The sequence below is a fragment of the Dromiciops gliroides genome, chromosome 1 (genome assembly GCF_019393635.1).
Source record: "Dromiciops gliroides isolate mDroGli1 chromosome 1, mDroGli1.pri, whole genome shotgun sequence".
NCBI classification, from domain to species: domain Eukaryota; kingdom Metazoa; phylum Chordata; class Mammalia; order Microbiotheria; family Microbiotheriidae; genus Dromiciops; species Dromiciops gliroides.
Genome location: NC_057861.1, coordinates 553,415,143 through 553,433,925, shown reverse-complemented (window position 1 = coordinate 553,433,925; position 18,783 = coordinate 553,415,143). Strand labels below are relative to the sequence as shown.

The following is an 18,783-nucleotide window of genomic DNA, read 5'->3' as shown; positions in this document are numbered from 1 at the left end:
GACTAGAGAGCTGGGCCTGGAGTCAGGGAGACCTGAGTTCAAATGTGGTCTCAAATACTTACTAGCTGTGTGACCCAGGGCGCGTCTTTAACTTCTGCCTGCCTCAGTTTCCTCAAGTGTAAAATGGGGCTAATAATAGCACCTACCTCCCAGGGTTGTAAGGATCAAATGAGATAATATTTGTAAAGTGCTTAGCAGATTACCTGGAGCTTAATAAATGTTTGTTCCTTACCTCCATCCCAGCAGCTCTACTAGCCTGTGCTCCTACCTTACTGAAATAGTTCATTCACCAATACCATTAGCTTTTTTTTTTTTTTAAACTTTCCTCTTTTCTGGTTCCCAGAGTCTTGGTTTACTGTTATCTTGTAGCAGGAGTGTTGGATAGGGAGGCAGAAGCTTTGCTGCTAATTAGCAGTGTGACATCAGCCTCTATTAGCCTCATTTTTCTCATCTATGAAATGAAGAAATTAGGTGATCTATAAAATATCTTCCAATTTTGACGTATAATAATCTGTTGTTGCTTACCTCATGGTGTGAAGTCATGTGATAAAGTATAATGAGAGCTAAACTAGGAATTGTCAAAACTTGGGTTTGAGTTCTACCTCTGACACTAGCTCTGTGACCTTGGGAAGATGACTCAACCTGAGTCTCAGTTTCATCATCTCTAAAATAAATGGGGATAATAAAACGTATAAGCACTACCAAATGGTGTTGTTAAGAAGAAAGGGCTTCATTATCCATTAAAGGTGTAGCTGTTCATTTGTTTGTCCTTCTTCAGTTGTAGACCAAAGAACCTATTAAAATTACTATTTTTGACACTAAAAAAGAAGATAAGAAATTGTATGTTAAAATCTAAAGGGATGTGATGTTCTTTGGTTGAAATCAATGTGGAATGGGAAATGTTTACTAAAAATAAACACTGCAAAAAAATGTGGCTTCCCAGACATTTTTATTTAGAAGTTGGAGAATTTGAAATACTATACAAACCCTGAAATGAAGTTGAGTTTTATTCTCTGAAAAAATGTGGGCAAGCCTCTTTTATACTTTAGCATTCTTAGAAAGTGTCTGGATTTCTATTTTTATCCAATAATCTGGCATTTGGTGGTATTAAACCCATAAATAAAGCTGCAATACAAATTTGCTTGTTTCTTAGCTTAATTGGAAGAGACTCATCAAGGATTGATCTCTTTTCTTCTAAAAAAAATTGCCCTTATATTATTGTGATCTTGACAAACATAAAAAAAAATTGAACATTTTCCTACACAAAGAGGACCAGAAAAAGAATATTCTATATAAAACTGTTCATTTTCATTATGTACAGCTTGGGTTTTTTGGAGGGAAGATATTTCAAATTGAAAATGGTAGTTCTACTTCCCTGCTTATCTGTATCCTTTTTTCCCCCAATTTCTTTTTAAAAATTCATCTATCTATTCACTTTATTTAACTATTCATGAATTAATTAATCGATCAACTAATTAATTAAATTATTTTTTATACCCGTGTCCTTTTCTGAACTTTATTATTCATTCAGAATGTTTTCTTTCTTTTCTTCCATTTTTGGAATCACTATCACCACCCTCTCTGCTCCCTGAATGAAAAACTGTCTCCCCTCAAAAAAACCCTCCCTTGTAATGAATAAATATAGACAAGAAAAATAAATCCACATGTTTGCCATGTCTGAAAACATATGTCTCATTCTGCATCTCTAGTTTGTTACCTCTCTACCAAGGGAAGGAAAGTATGAGTCATCATTGGTCTTCTGAAGTATTCATCACATTTTTTACCTCTTTTACAGTTGTTTTCCCTTACAAAGTTGTAGTCATTGTATAAATTGTTCTCTTCATTTCTCACTAGGCTTAATTCCTTTGTACTTTACTTGTCATGCAACTTCATCATCAGGAACATAAGCATCTCACAAGATCATACCATTTGTGGCACTCACAACTCATCAGTAACCACTAGCTCTCTGATTGGCAGTTGGAGGAAAGAGCTCTGCCCCACTTAAGAAGGGCTCCCAGGCCAGCCATGTCTTCAATTCTTTTTTTTTTTTTTAGTGGGACAATGAAGGTTAAGTGACTTGCCCAAGGTCACACAGCTAGTAAGTGTCAGCTGTCTGAGGTCGGATTTGAACTCAGGTCCTCCTGAATCCAGGGTCAGTGCTTTATCCATTGCACCACCTAGCTGCCCCCCATGTCTTCCTTTCTTAATTGGGCTATACTCTTTTGGACTTTTCCATCATGCCCTCACACTGGATACTGTTCCTCCCTCCCCATCCATTTCAGCTTCTTCTCCCATTAGATTGTAAACTCCACGAAGGCAGAGACTCTTTTCATAGTTATATCCCCAGCTTGGCACAGTGTCTGGCACATAGCAGATGCTCAGTAAATATTTACTGACTGACTGACTCTTGGCTCTGCTTATTTTATTCTGCTTCTGTTCATACAAGGCCCTCCAGGTTTCCTTGAATCCATCTCTTTCATAATTTCTTGTGATGCAGTAATATTCCATTATATTCATATATCGTAGTTTGTTTAGTCATATCCAAATTCATAGGCATCCATTTTATTTCCAGATCTTTGCTATGACAAAAAGTGCTGCCAGGAATATAAATGAATGAATGAATAAATAAATAAATATGTATATAGGTCCTTCCCCTTTTTCTTTGATCTCTTCGGGGTATGAGCCTTATAGTGGTATTTCTATGTCAAAGGGTAGGCACAGTTTAGTGACTTTTGGGGTATAGTTATAAGTTGCTTTCCAGAATGTATGGCCCTATTCACAGCTCTATCAACAATGCATTAATGTACCTGTCCTTCTATACTCCATAAATATGACATATTTGCTAATCTGATGAATGTGAGCTGGAACCTCATTTGTTTTAATTGCACTTTATTATTTTATTTCACATGGTGGTTGATAACTCATTGCGTTCCATATTTTTTGACCATCTAGCTACTGGGGAATAGTTTATACACACACAAAAGCATATTTGTATCAGTTCCCTGGTGATGGCCCCATTGCTCAGTCATCCTGAATTTTGTCTTGCCACTGGACTTCAGTGGTACTGGAAGAGAGATAAGGCTGATGATTTTGTCCAACTCTGACTTACTTTAAATCCAGTTTGGGTGCAAATCAAGATATCATCCCATGATGTCATTGGTCCTTTTTGAAAACAAAAGGACAAAAAACAAACATCACAACAAGTATATGCCTTGGATCTAGAGAAATTTGCTGCAAAGATTTTTTTCTCAGTTAAGTTTTTCCTTTGCAAATGACTATGCTGAGTACTAGGGAATACATATAGAAAACCAGGACAGTCCCTGTTCTTAAGGAATTCACATTCTTAGGGAATTCAATAGTGGAGAGACAAGACAGACATATTATATAGGTGGCTAGCACTAAGAAAGATTCTTGCGATACGGCAGCAAAGCAGACAGTCAGGCCTAATTTTTGTATAAACCATGTCTGTTTCTGATACTGAACCATTTGATAGCACAAAGGACTTTGATGGTGAGAACTTTCTTTTCTGGGTCTTCAGTGCTATGGCTGCCGAGGAGGGAGTAGTGACAACTGTAGAGGCAATTGTCAGGTTAAACCTACTTAAAGTTTGCTTGCCAGGACGATGGCTGAAGGCAGGGCCAGTGCCCTGGGGCATGCTGCCATTGCCAGGGCTCTTAGACTTACTCTCTGTATCAGTTTTCACAAGGTTTGCTCCCCTGGACTATGACTGAAGGGACTGTGCTGAAAGCAGGTCCTGTGATTTGGGCAGGGTTCTGCTATTTTCAGGATCTCCCTGCCAGCCATGGGAAGATGGCTAGTGTGTGTGAAGGAAATGGTGAACCCATCTAGAGGGTTAATGGTAGTTCCAAGTCTAGCTTTCTCTTTTCTTTTCTTTTTTTTTTTTTTTAAATTTTGTGGGGCAATGGGGGTTAAGTGACTTGCCCAAGGTCACACAGCTAGTAAGTGTCAAGTGTCTGAGGCCGGATTTGAACTCAGGTACTCCTGAATCCAGGGCCGGTGCTTTATCCACCAAGTCTAGCTTTCTACCCTTTGACATAGCCATAATTATTGATGTGATGGGAGATTTGCCCTAAAACACCAGAATTTGGAGGTCACAGGTTTAAAATTGATGACATTAAAAGATTGCATAATTTTAAAAACTTGTTACATTTATGTTTTATCAGCACTTTCACTTCTTCAGGGAAAGAAACATCTAGCAAGAACAGTTAGTTAAAGCAGGAAGTTATCAGATGGTGTGCTTTCCTCTGGGCTTCTGGTCTCCCTTGGTGTCTCCTCAGCATGATCAGTGGTGGATAATCTCATCCATGGAGGTAGGAATTGGTAAAGCAGGGCCTTTTGTCCCATGGTTAAATTGAGGGCTCCATAATTGCCACTTAGAACTCTGTCGCTTTGCCTCAGAGACTTTGTTCACTATTTTGCTTACTATTTTAGAAAGCCTTCTGATGTCCCAGCAAAACAACCTCTTGAACTCGGACTTTTTCTTCAACTTTTATGGCCTTCATCTCTAATCTACTTCAGTGGTTTATTAGAGTAGCTACACACTAGATTTCATTATACCTCAAAACTATTCCACCTCTCAAATCCTAAACTTTAAAAAATTCTCTTCCCTGAGCACAATCTTATGACCTTATATCTCCCTGTTTTCTTCCCCTCCAATCCTTCATCCTTCTTATGACCTTTGACTACCCAGTTTCTTTCTATTCTATCAGCATATCATCCAGTACATTGACTTCAGTCTCACCCAACTTTTGTCCCCAACTAGTTTTTTTTTTTTAGGGGGTGGGGTTTGGGTGAGGCAGTTGGGGTTAAGTGACTTGCCCAGAGTCACATAGCTAGTAAGTGTTAAGTGTCTGAGGCCGGATTTGAACTCAGGTACTCCTGACTCCAGGGCTGGTGCTCTATCCACTGCGCCACCTAGCAGCCCCCCCAACTAGTTCTGACAGTGTTGTACACTATTTCAGGATTGCTCACTTCTCCACCCTTGCATCATTGCCCTCTGCTGTTCTACCCTGCTAACCCTCAATAATAGTAGTTAATATTTATATTACAATATTTATAATATATGTAATTAAATTTATATGAAATAATTATTAAACCATTACATTTTAAATATTAAGTAATACATAGCATTACATAATACATAGTATGTTATTATATGTAATATAATTGCTTTTTGTTGTTGTTCAGTCATACTCAACTCTTTGTACCCTACTTTAGGTGGTTTTTTTTGGCAAAGATACTGGAGTTCTTTGCCATCTCTTTCTTCAGTGGATTAAGGCAAACAGACACTGAGTGATTTGCCCAGGATCACACAGCTAGTCAGTGACTGAGTCCAGATTTGAATTTAGTTCTTCCTGACTCCAGGCCCATTGCTCTATGCACTGAGCCACCTAGCTGCTTCCTATAAAATATAATAGACAGTATTTATATTACACATATTATTTCATTTGATCTTCACAACTCTTCGAGTAAGTGCTATTATTATCCTTACTTGAAAGCTGCAGAAACTGAGGCAGATAGAGGTTAAGTGACTTGTCCAGGGTTACACAGCTGGTAAGTGTCTGAGGCCAGATTTAAACTCAAGTCTTCCTCAAATTTAATACTTCATTCACTGTACCATCTGGATGTCTCAACCTCAGTAAACTCCTGTGTTCCTACTCCAGATGCTAAATGGTGCTGCAGGAAATCAGAAAATCCTGTTGACTGAATCCACTACAAACTTAACTCAACTTATCCTCAACTGATCTCTAACTATTCTACAGTAATCTCTCCATTCATCTCTTAATGACTTTTGATTGTGTTTCCCATGACTGTTTCAAACCTTCAAATCTCTGTCTCCAATTCCTCCCTCCCTCCCTTCTCAGCAGACAAGTTTACCTCCTAAGGATGTTTCATGGGAACCCCTTCTCTTAATCTCTCAATATCCTGATCAATTTTCTCATTTTTCTTACATGCTATATCCATTAGTTGACTTTTTTATTTAATAAAAATGCTTGAAAAATTTTGAATCTCAATTTTTATTACACTGGATTTTGGAGATTATATGACCTTCCTTGCAAAAAGAAAATCTTAGGTAAATTAAGCCATTTTCTTTCTTATTAATTCTTACTCCACTAACTTAGACATTGCCAAATTTTAAGCATAGTAACATGATTCTTAATGAGTAAAAGATTCAAAAGAAGAGTGTAACTTAGGAGTTTTTTAAAAAAAACATATCATAAAATAATGTAGTCCTACTGTGAATTATAGCTTTCATTCATTTATTCCATTTTACTTATTAATATGTTTATACATTAGTTTATAAAATGTACTATGTATAAAATAGTAAAACTGACCTTCTTTAAATATATTCTATAATTTGGACTTTTCTACTTCATTTTTAAAGAAATAATGATGAACTGAACTTATGAACAAGACCTATTCATTTTGTATGTTTGTGTATGTACTTGCATGTGTCTGTGTATACTGTGGATTACAAAATGATACAGATATAGCTTGAAAAATGCACATATCCTATTTTCTTTTAATAAACATTTTTTTATTTAAAGTTTTGAATTCCAAATTCTATCTTTTCTTACCTTCCTCTCTCCCTCCCCCATCCCTGAGGTAGCAAGCACTCAGCTATAGGTTATACATGTGCAATTATGTAAAACATTACCATAGAAATAATTTTGTATAAGAAGACTCAAAGAAAAAATGAAAGAAAGAAAAAATTGCATGCTTCAGTCTGTGTTCAATCAGTATCAGTTCTTTCTTTGGAGGTGGATAGCATGCTTCATTATTGCTCCTTTGGGATTGTCTTGGATCACTGTATTTCTGAGAATAGTTAAGTTATTCACAGTTATTAATCAAATAATATTGCTGTCACTGTGCCTAAGGTTCTCCTGGTTCTGCTCACTTCACTACACATCAGTTCATATAAGTCTTTAAGGCCTTTCTGGAATCATCCTGCTTGTCATTTCTTGTAGTGCAATAATATTCCATTACAATCATGTACCACAGCTTGTCCAGCCATTCCCTAATTGATGGGCATCCCTGTGATTTTCAATTCTTAGATACCACAAAGAGAGCTACTATAAATATTTTTGTACAAAGAGGTCTTTTTTCTCCCCTTTGGGATGTCTTTGGGATATAAACCTAGCAGTGGTATTGCTGGATCAAAGGGTATGCACAGTTTGTTAGCCCTTTGGGGGCATAGTTCCAAATTGCCCTCCACATCCATTTACAACTCCACCAACCGTGCATTAGTGTCCCAGTTTTCCCACTTTCTCCAACATCCAATATTTTCCTTTTTTTTGTCATATTACCCACTCTGTTAGGTGTGAGGTAGTTCCTCAGAGTTGTTTTAGTTTGCATTTCTCTGATCAACAGTGATTTAGAGCATTTTTTTCATATGGCAATAGACAGCTTTGATTTCTTTGTCTGAAAAATGCCTGTTCATATCCCTTGACCATTTCTCAATTCACTTGTGATCTCATAGATGTTAGTACTCCTTGTGCAAATCACAACCCTTCCATACCTTCTCATCCTAAGAAAATGTTTTCCACAACTTTACATAAATCCTCCATAAAAGGTCCACCCAGATTTCTGGAGGCCTTCTTTTAAATCTCTTGCTATTGCATGAATACCAGTTGAACACATGGATTCTCCATCAGTTATCCTTTGTTCTTACCACACAGCAGCTCATGTCCTTTTCTGGTAACTCTCTGATGGAACGCTTTACATGGCTTCTTCTGAGCAATTAATTGTGATTATTTTGCAGAATAGTCCTTTTAAAAATTTTTTATTGAGGTTAATTGGTAAGATAATGCATTCAATCTATTCATGGCTCCCATGTATTTCTCTTTTGTCCTTTGGGTGACATAACTTTTTTCAGGGACTTTTATTCTGTGATTTGCATCTATACAGTATTACTAAAAGTATATTGATGATAAAAAGATGGGCCTCTGTTTCAGGGAGAAACTTGGGGTCATTAAAAATATCAAATATGATGTAACCTATTCTCTTCCTCCTGTTCATTTCTGTATGGGGCTAAAATTCTAGCTAGTCTGTCTAAAATATCTAATGAGTGGTCGCCAATAAGTGATAAGCTTTAGCAAGAGTTAGACTTTTAAGCATTTATTAAGGAGAATAAGAATTTGGTGAAGAGAAAGAGAAAGGCCTAGATTCATCTATCTATTAAAGGGAGAGCGCATCTCTAGCTCCACTCTCCACCAGAGTCCTGATGAAAGAGTGAGAGAGCCAGCCTTGCCCCTTCTTCCTCCCACAAGCAAATGTCACTTCCCGAAGCAAAAGAAAAGCCACATGGCTTGCCCTCAGGTGCCTTCTCCTCATGGCTGAGCTTTCCTACAGTAGCTCTCCAGCAGGTGGCATCATTCCAATCATTTACAATTCTAAGTCCCATCCATTGTGTGCCTGGATAGTGTATGTCCAAGATATATACCAATGGACCAGTTCTATGGGCTCTCTGCAACTGCTTATCATAGTCTGAACAGTAGGCATTTTTCATCCACTGAATTATTTTATGTGTAGATAGTTAGGCATAACTGTTTTGTGTGACTATGGATCTCAGGAGTCTCCACAATGAAACAGGGCTTTATTGAATAAGTCCAGTATCATTTATAAACAGGAGTATCTGGAAGACTCCACTACTTATAAGAAATCTATCTTTCATTTGGACCATGTGATGCATGCCAGTGGAAAGTACCTGTGGTAAGCCTGTGTCTCTGTTTTATGCTTTGCTTGATATTAATAGTCAGAAAACCATCAAACAGAATTATCTCGATTTTTACATCTTGACATTTTGAGACATGTAGGACAAGCACTTGTTGTAGGAGAGTCTTTAAATGACTTTTTGCTCTCCTAAATCAAATGCTTTTTTATAGCCAACAAACAATAATAAGTATGGTGGAATTTTTTTCCCCCATCAATCATGTGCCTATAAAAATTTAGCTATAAATGATCATTTGTGAAATCATGCTTATTTAGCACACATTGATAAAGGACACATATATATGTATGAAAAGATTATTTTCATAAAGATTTTTCCAATTAAGAACTTTATTCCTTTTACATCAGAGTGATTTCCCAAAATATCATCCCTCTCCCCCATTGTACCAAACTTAACCACCATATCAACTTCATCTGGTTCTGTCTCCAACACTTTACACTCATTATTCTTTACTCCTCTAATGACAAGAGAGGGATATGTATCTTCCCTTTTAAAATTATGAGATTAGTAATTGCAATAAATATGAGTTTGACAGCATTTTGATGTTTTCATTTACATCGTTGTCAGTATTTTGCTTTTTGGGGGTTAAAATCTCTTTGCTCTGTATCCGTTCATATAAGTCTTTTTATATTTCTCTGTATTCCTCATATTTGTCGTTTCTTATGGCATGACAATATAACCTTACCTACATTTTCTATAGTCTGTTAGCCATTCTTCAGCCAGTGAGCATCCACTTCACACTCAGCTTTTTGCTCCAACAAAGAGTGCTGCTATGAATATTTTATTATACATAGGAGTCTTTTCTTTATGGAATTAACTTCTTTGGGGGCATATGTCCACTAAAGGAGATGAGAAAGTAGAGTGGTAGTTTTTGTTTTTCTCTTGATCATAATTTTTTTAAAGTAAAAAAGTCCAGGGATTTTTCTCAAGTCCTTATCTTTTTTTCCCCAGATATCTTTTTTTTTTTTTTTTAGTGAGGCAATGGGGGTTAAGTGACTTGCCCAGGGTCACACAGCTAGTAAGTGTGTAAAGTGTTTGAGGCCGGATTTTAACTCAGGTACTCCTGACTCCAGGGCTGGTGCTCTATCCACTGTGCCACCTAGCTGCCTCCCAGATATCTTAAGAATCAATCCAGTGTTGTCCTCAAAATTATATTGCTTCTAATATGTACTTCCTATGTATGCACTTGGTTTAATTCAGTTGCTCTTCACATTTTTTTCTTTAGTTCCATCTCTACTTAATCATGGAATATACTGGGGATTATGATGTTTGAGTACTATGGTGTAGTTCAGTTGTCCCTGATGGAGAAAAGAATTTGTTAAAGAAATCTCATCTAACTAGTGGGGGTAAGGGATGGAGTGAGGAATTCTTTAGCAAGGTTAGGTAATGGCAGCATCACTTGTATACTCTGGGAGTATTGATGGGCCAACTACACATGCTCAATTGAAGTTCACCGTCTCAGCTACTGCACCTAAAGGGCTCCCTTCTCCCTCTACCCTCCAAAATACTTCCATACTGTCTGATTGCGTTTTCTCACAGTGTAGCTTTTCTGTAGAGGTGGCTTTGTGACTTTCTAGGAGTGTATTTATGAATCCCAAATAAATTCTGGTAACATTCAGAAATGGTAGTGCCTCTATTTCACTTTCTGAAATTATCTGGCTCCACTCCCAGCTTAGCTACTGTTGAGCACTACATCTCTTCTAGAAAAAGTATTTCTATATAACCCTTCCCAAACTCAAATAATAATCAAACAAGGTCAGAATCACTAGTAAATATTTTTTTTAATGGTAGGTATCAACATGGTAGAGACAAACAACTATCAGAGTTTGTGCCTCACCACTATAGTCTTCAAGAGATGAAGTTTACCTCTATCTATGATGAAGCAATAATGGAGCAGAATAGATAGTGGATAGGATGCCGGACTTGAAGTCAGAAGGACCTGGGTTGAAATTCTGCTTCAGACAATTCTGAATTGCATGACCTTCTACAAGTCCTTAGCTTCCGTGTGAATTAATTTCCTCATCTGCAAAATGAGGAGAGGGTAAGGGAGGGTAGAATCGGCTTCGATGGTTTCTAAGTATCATTCCAGCTCTAAATCTGTGGGATCTTAGGCATATGATGCCTGGAGTTTTCTAACTCTTCAAGTCGAATTCCAGGGGATGATTGGAAATATTTAGCAGCTATGTATTTTTAAGTGTTATCTAAAGTATTACCTAAGCAATATTTCCCAAAGTGCATTGCCTGGAATGCTCATGCAAGTAATAATAAAAGAATAAGATAACAATAAAATAAATAATAATAAAAGGTAATAATAAAATTACAAGAACATTTTGATATGCTAGTAATGAATTCTTCCTCTAAAATATCAAGTCTGGGGCAGGTAGGTGGTGCACTAGATAAACCACCGGCCCTGGATTCAGGAGGACCTGAGTTCAAATTCGGCCTTGACACTTATTAGCTGTGTGACCCTGGGTAAGTCACTTAAGCCTCACTGCCCTGCCCCCCCAAAATGTCAAGTCTGATTAATACATTTATCAATTGTACCTATGTATAGTAATCCTGGTACAAAAATAGGCTTAATTTCCCCAATTTTTCTCCACAATTTTCCCCAATACACTACTTTACCTTTTATTCCTGGCAGGTATTGTTTGCTCCCAGGTTCTTTGGATCAGCATTTCTAGGTTTGCTTAATATAGTCTAAGCCTGAAGGTGTTCTGTGATGAAATTAGTTTGGGAAATGCTAAGCTAAGGTACTTTTGTGTGTGACCTAACAGACTTAGGCTATGACTATTGACAAAAATAGAATAGACCACTTGATAAAAAACCAAAACCAACCAAACAAACAAACAAAAAAACCAATGGTGGGCAAATAACATTTTATTATATTTCTTCAAGGGGAGGCCCTTTATTGCTTTCTGAGATGGCATCTAGAGAACTTACATAATAAGCAGTAAGTCAGTCTTCCCAATGAGTTCTTTTTTTCCATACAATTTAACTAGTCTGAGCCATATGGAAATACTTATTTTGATATCCTTCAGTATTTCATGTGGCCTCTAATAAGGGCTGCAGACAGAATCTGATCTGCAAAATGGTTGAGGCCTACTGAAGTATTATTTAATGGCCTGTTGACATTTAAACAAGTCAGCTGTTTCTCATTTGGGAACTTAAGTGTTAGCACAAGGAATCCCAGAATGTCCAAGTTATCCAAAGGGTTGAAAGAGACCATCTAGGTCATCAAATCCAACCTCTTATTCTATAAGAAATCCCCTCTACTGTGGCAGGAGTGCATCCAGATTCTGCTTAATAATTTCCAATGAAAAGGAGCTCTCTGCTTTCTGAGAAAACTTATTCTGTTAGCTCAATTTATTAGAAAGGTTTTGTTTGTTTTAACACTAGAATTTTCTTCATCTTTCGTGGATTTAACCTTCTGAAGCAATACAGAAAAAATCTGTTCACTCTTTATGAAAATCTATAATTACTTGAAGATAGTCATGTCTTTATTTAGTCTTCTCTTTTCCGTGTGTGTGTGTGTGTGTGTGTGTGTGTGTGTGTGTGTGTGTGTGTGTTTATGAAGGGATATTTACTTAGAAGATTTAGCTAGGGGGCAGCTAGGTGGCACAGTGGATAGAGCACCGGCCCTGGAGTCAGGAGTACCTGAGTTCAAATCTTGCCTCAGACGCTTAACACTTACTAGCTGTGTGACACTGGGCAAGTCACTTAACCCCAATTGCCTTGTCAAAAAGAAGAAGAAGAAGAAGATTTAGCTAGAACCGAAAGATAAACATTTTTACTCCTCTCTCCAGCACTCTGGGCGTACTATAGCAACCATATCTTATATCACCTTGGTTCCTAGGAAGAGTGAGCTGAGATCTCACGGAGTTTCTATACATTGGTTCCACTAAATTAATATCCAAATGCAACATCATTGTTGGATGAGCTCTTGTCCTTTTTTATCTAAAAGGTTGCTACTAGATCCTGGAGGCTTCAGAGCTGGGTTAACTGGCTACAAACCCTGGTATGGACTCTGTTCCCAGATTTTTCAAAGCTCATTAGGTCTTGGCCTCCAGTTTCCTTTACCTAAAATGAAGGAAAAAAATTCTGAGACTAAAATTCCAGTTCTTTATTTAAGGACTACATGTTAGCCTTGATTGGAGAGGACGTAAGGTCCTCTCCCCTTATAGCATTGTCTTCTCTCATTAAAATACCATTAGACAGGAAGAAGTAATGGGATGAACTTCTCCTTATAGAATTAAGGTTGTGTATAGGCAAAAATTCCCAAGTCGTATAAAGAACTATAGTGTATTGTAGTGGAAGGATGGTGGGTTTTATTCTGAACTCAGCCACTAACTTGCTGAGTGACCAAGAAAATGTCATTTTCCTTATTTGGACTTCAGTTTCCTCATTGGCAAAATGAAGGATTCAGTGGAGGATGAGGATTCTTAAATGTAAAGGATATGGAATTTATTCAACATTTGAGGCAGTAAAAATGGCACAAAGATAGGTCTAAAGAAGAAAGTGTGTGTGTGCGTGCATGCGTGTGCGCGCATGTGTGCATGTGGATGTATGTGGATGCATGTGTGTATGTATGTTTCAATTCTTCAGGCATGTCTGACTCTTTGTGACCCTACTTAGGGTTTTCTTGGGAAAGATACTAGAGTGGTTGACCATTTCCTTCTCCAGCTCATTTTACAGATGAGGAACTGAGGCAAACAAGATTAAGTGACTTGCCCTGGGTCACACAGCTAGTGTCTGAGACCAGATTTGAATTCATAAAGATGAGTCTTCTTAACTTCAGGCTCAGCACTCTATCTACTGCACCATTTCCAAAAAGGGATTAATAATGAAGCCTGAAAACTATAACCCATTGATCTTGACTCCAATTCCTGACAAAATCTGTAGTGTCTTATTAAAAGTGTGGTTATTGAACATCTAAAAGAGGAAAGAGTGCTAAAAAAACCCACCCCAGTATGATCTTAACAAGAACAGTCCAAGTCAGATAGTCATCATTTCCTTTATTTTTTTTAACAGTTTCTGCATTGGTAAGTAAGGGAAATGCTATAAATATGGTTTATCTAATTTTATCAAAGCATTTGTCAATATTGATAGAGCTGTTAAGAATAGGGCTGCAATAAGAAGCTAAGACTGGTTGGTGGGTTATTCCTTTTCACATAATTTAGTGAGTGTAGGGGGTATGTTAGCACCATTGAATGACCACAAAGGAGCAAGTAAAGTACAGTGGAGAGGAAGCCCAAGGATAGAAAGAACAGCCCTGTGAATAATACAGATGGGTCTTCTAGAGATTTGTCTTCTAAAGTCAATTGAGTTGTAGCAGCAAGGAATGAAAGAAGGAAGCATTTATTAAGCACTTGCTGTGTACCAAGCACTGTTCAAAACACGTTACAAAGATTTCATTTGGTACTTGCTACCATCCTGGGAGGTAGGTGCTATTACCATCTATATTTTATAGTCGAGGAAACCTCAGCAGAGAGTGATCAAGTGACTTGTCATACAGTTGGTGTGTGTTTGAGGCTGGATTCAGACTCGAGTCTTCTTGAATCCAAGTCTTGTGTTCTTTCCCTGTGCCACCTGTGCCTTCCCCCAACCAGCCTAACAGAGGAAAGTTTCAATTATCTGTTGCATTCTCAGGACTTCATTGTGGTAGCAAGAACCTGAGCACAGGATAACCCAGAAAAATGGCCCACAGATGGTCAAGATGTCCATGGAGAAATGATAATTTTGTCATCCTTTGTACCATGAAGATGTCTAGGGCATCTTGTTAGCAGAGATTAGAAGGTCTAATCTGTATAAAAGTTCTAAATTCAGGTTTCTACTCTTGGTTGAATGTCCCATCCAGACTAACTACTTGTTACTCATTATCCATTGAGGTGGGGGTGATAAATATTCTTGGGTCTGAATGTCAAACTAGTCTTCAGGGAATGTGGATGAAAAAGTGCTGAGGAAGGGGAAAGTTGGGAGCATTCATCAAATCAAAGTTATGGTCTTTTAGGAGGAAATCCATCTTTGACATAGCAATGGGGGAAATAGGTGATGGGGGTCCTAAGGTATTCCTTTGTGAAGAATTATATTCTTGCACAAAGTTCAATTAGAATAAAATGGTCTTTTATTTGGGTGTTAGAGAAAGTGATTGAGAGTAAAGTCAAAGACTTCCCTTCATGGGAAGGAGATAGCTTAGAAACATTCTCCTCACAGAATGGAAGGAAGGCCAAAGCTTTTATAGAGGATAGATAGGGTGACCACCTGACAATGGAAAGTTCCTTTTGGGGGTGCGGTGGGGAAAGATTCCTGAGAGTCAGGGGCATTTTTCTTTTGGAATGATAGTCCTGACCTCTGGAGTTATCTCTGTCTTTTAGCTCAGGTAGTTGCCACACCTAACTGACTTTCCTGCTATAGAATTTAATCTTCCCTAACTTCTTAGGTGTGTCCCTCCTGATATTATTTAGTTGGCCAGTTTAAACTTTAATAGTCCCTTAATTCCTCAATATGTCCTAACCCCCCATGTCAGAAGGGACGTTAGTTATACCCAGGAAAGGATAATCAAGAATAATTGAGTAGCCAGGCATTGCAGTTGGTAGAGGGCTGACTCTGGAGTCAGAAAGACTTGAGTTCAAATTCAGTTTCAGACACTAGCTGTGTGACATTGGTCAAATCATGTAACCTCTGTTTGCCTCAGTTTCCTCATCTGTAAAAGGGGGCTAATAATAGCATCTATCTCACAGGGTTATTGTAATGATCAATTGAGATAATAATTGTAAAGTACTTAGTACAGTATCTAGCATATAGTAAGTACAAAATAAGCATTAGCTATTATTAATTATGCTACTGAAAGTCTAGGAAATACAGGAAAGAATTAGGTCTTGGATGGGTCCTATAAAGCCAGCAGTCAAAGTAGTGCGTTGGACACTATAAATGATCAATTTTGAAACTTCTTCCCTTGTGTGGCACTAGTCTGCTAATGAATGTAATCCTGGCATTGGGAAGCTACAAGAAAAATTGAACAGACATTAGACAATCAGTTCATCCTGGCAGTATGAATTAGGAGAGGAAGTTACTAGAATGGTTGTCAGCAGAGCACAGTCCTTTGGGAGAACAGGAAGGAAAACCTTGAAGAATGAAAAGTACATGTTAGACAAGATAACTCTGAAATGTACCATTCAAGTCTCTAATTGATCATTTGTTGGAAAGGTTGCCAATTAACAGTAGCCTTTTCTAAGCAGAAGGAATTGATCTCCATTCGAATATAAGTTCATTATGCATAGAGATTATTCCATTTTTTGTACTTATACTCCCAGTGCCTAGTGCAATGACTGCCACATAGTAGGTTGTTAATAAATATATGTTGACCGATCAATCCTTGCAGGTTGAAATTTGAATAATGTTGTTAACTTTTTGGCTCCTTAACAGACAGAGGGCACTTTAAGGGCCAGCTATATTTTCCCAAGGGTCTTCAGAAAGCTAGAGTCACTGGTCCAGGGAAGGGAGAAGATAGGCTTTAACATCTGCCTTGCCCAATACCCCAGTTCCTGTAGGACAGAGTACTGCCTTGTTCTTACAGTGCTTTCCTGAAATATAGACCTGGCCTGCTATTAATCTCCCACAGTGCATTTCCTTTTACTTGTCTTGCTTCTGTGACACTGATAACTTGCTGGGACACCTCTTGGTATACCACTGGGATACCATAGTGTTGTCTGCCTGTCAGCCTATGCCCATGTTTGCAACTGTGCTGCCAGAATCCCCTGACATTCCACCCACCTGTCTATATTTCTTCCCTTTAAAGCTTGTTGCTTGGCTCTCCCCTCATTACATGTCCAAGGAAATTGGTGTAGCCTTTGGGCCCCACTTGGTGCAGTCTGATCAGGCCATCTCATTGCTATCCAAGCCTCAATTCTGATAAAAAGCTTTGTTCACTCTGACCAGTGCCTCTGTCTCTTATGGTATCGACTTTATTTCTAATTCCTCCTCTACATGGAACTTCCACACCAACCAAATCAATCTACTTGCCATGGCTCTCAGGAGATTGATTCACCCACGTCCCAGGTCCTTGCTTTTGCACACTTCATCCAAAATGAGCCTTCTTCATGCCATGGTTATTGTATCCTTCATAGTATAATCTCTAAATTGCCAAATCCAGGAAGTCTTCTCTGATTGATCCCAATTAATCTTACAACCCAACCCTCCAGCTCCTTATAATAATAGGCATAAAAGCAACAACTGCCACCACAGTTACTAAGCAGATATACAAATGCATATCCATCCACCACCTATTATCACTATGGATTTTTTCAGACAGTTTTAGCATATGTTGCTTATGCATAGACTTTTCTTCTGGAGTTAAGCTAAAGAGTGGATGTAAATTGCTTAGGATAACTAAGGCCCTTTAGCATCTGCAGTTGTGCAATCACAAGAGGTCTGTCTACTAACGTGAGAACTTCTGCCCATGTCAGCTATATCCAAAATAAAATTCAAAATGAGCCCCAACTGTTTCATTACGTTATTCTGGGACGATGGAATGTATGAGAAAATGAAGCTAGTGCTGCGATGAGCAGCATTTTGGCATGGTTGTGAGAAGACAGGACCTAGAGGCAGGGAAACTGACGTTCAGGTCCAGCCCTTAGTGGATACTAGTTGTGTGACCAAGTCCTTTAACCTCTCAGTGCCCTAGATCACTCTTCAGGACTTTAAGTTACAACTTTTCTGCAACTTGGAGGAAGGACCCACATTAGGAATTCTCCCCCAGACTGATTAAATCGAAATTCCCCCCTCCCCCCAACACATACACCACCATCTCCAAAAGAAAAAGAAAATTCCTATGGTAACTCATCTGATTTGTTGTTGTTGTTGTTTTTTTCCTTGATGAGAGGGTTTTTTTTTTAGGCCATATCAATTGCAAGAAAATGTCTTTTCTGTTTCTAAACTTGCTTTTTATTATTACTTTTCCATTAATTGAGAGCTAACAAAATACTAAGGAGAGCCTAGATGAGACATTTTCTGTCACATAGGCAAATTCACTCTACAATGGACAGAGGGAGGATGTTATTCAGGGAAAGAACATTCCTTACAGTATTTCTGTTGGAGAAAGTTGACTGGCTTTGGTGAGTGAGAGGTGAGGACAAGCATCATAGAAGCAGGAGTCTATAGGACAAGGTCAAAGCTCGGAATAACACAGAGAGGTAGCAAGGTTTATTATGTTAATTTCTAAACTTAAGTTTCTTTATACTTAACATACTTCCTCTCATGGATTAGACTAAAATCTCTCCAAGAAAGGGATGTGTCTTCTCTTTCTTTTGTCTTTTTTTCTCCCAAGTCAGCCCCCTCTTTCTCCCTCCAGTCTCTAGCATTCTTTGCACTAGGAGTATTCTTGTTGAAGGAAAAGTATGTTGAATTAGAATGTAAGCTCACTGAAGGCAGGGACTGCCTTCCTTTTTGCTTGTATTTGTATTCCAAGTCCTTAGCCCAGTGCCTAGTACATAGTGAGTATTTAATAAATTCTTGTGGCCTTGCCTTGGTTTCCAGATGAAGAAAGCAAATTTGGGAGGTTTTCTTTTTGACAGAGACAATAAACAAGCACATTAAAAGGTGAAAATTGATCTACAATATAAAAGATTAATTTGTAAGTTACCAGGCATATTTCTATAGCTTTCATTTTAAATAGCACTTTATATGTTTACAATAACCCTATGGTAGGGAAAGTCTAGAGGGCTAGGCCTGGAGTCAGGAAGACCTGAGTTTGAATCCTGCCTCAAATGCTTACTAGCTGTGACCCTGGGCAAGTCACTTAATTTCTGTTTGCCTTAGTTACTTCATCTGTAAGGTGAGAATAAAAATAGCACTATTGGGGTGGCTGTAAGGATAAAATGAGACAATTTTAAGGTTCTTTGAAAACTTTAAAGCAAATCTTAAAACTCTATGTGAATACTAGCTAGTAGTAGTGGTGGTGGTGATGTAGTTCAGTCATTTTAGTTGTGTCCAACTCTTCGTATCCATTTGGGGTTTTCTTGGCAAAGATAGTGGAA

General features: G+C 38.0%; 1 long non-coding RNA gene across 2 annotated transcripts in view; it reads left to right on the top strand.

Annotated features, from left to right (window-relative positions):
* The window catches only part of LOC122735405, a 124,236-nt gene that overhangs the window by 14,602 nt on the left and 90,851 nt on the right, over nt 1-18,783 (top strand). Inside the window, exon 1 of one of the 2 annotated variants that reach the window (XR_006354129.1) lies at nt 4,207-4,331. The exons of the other annotated variant lie outside the window; for it this stretch is intronic. This is a non-coding gene — a long non-coding RNA (uncharacterized LOC122735405). Of the gene's footprint in view, nt 1-4,206; nt 4,332-18,783 lie in introns of those variants that run through there. 2 annotated transcript variants of the gene reach the window in all.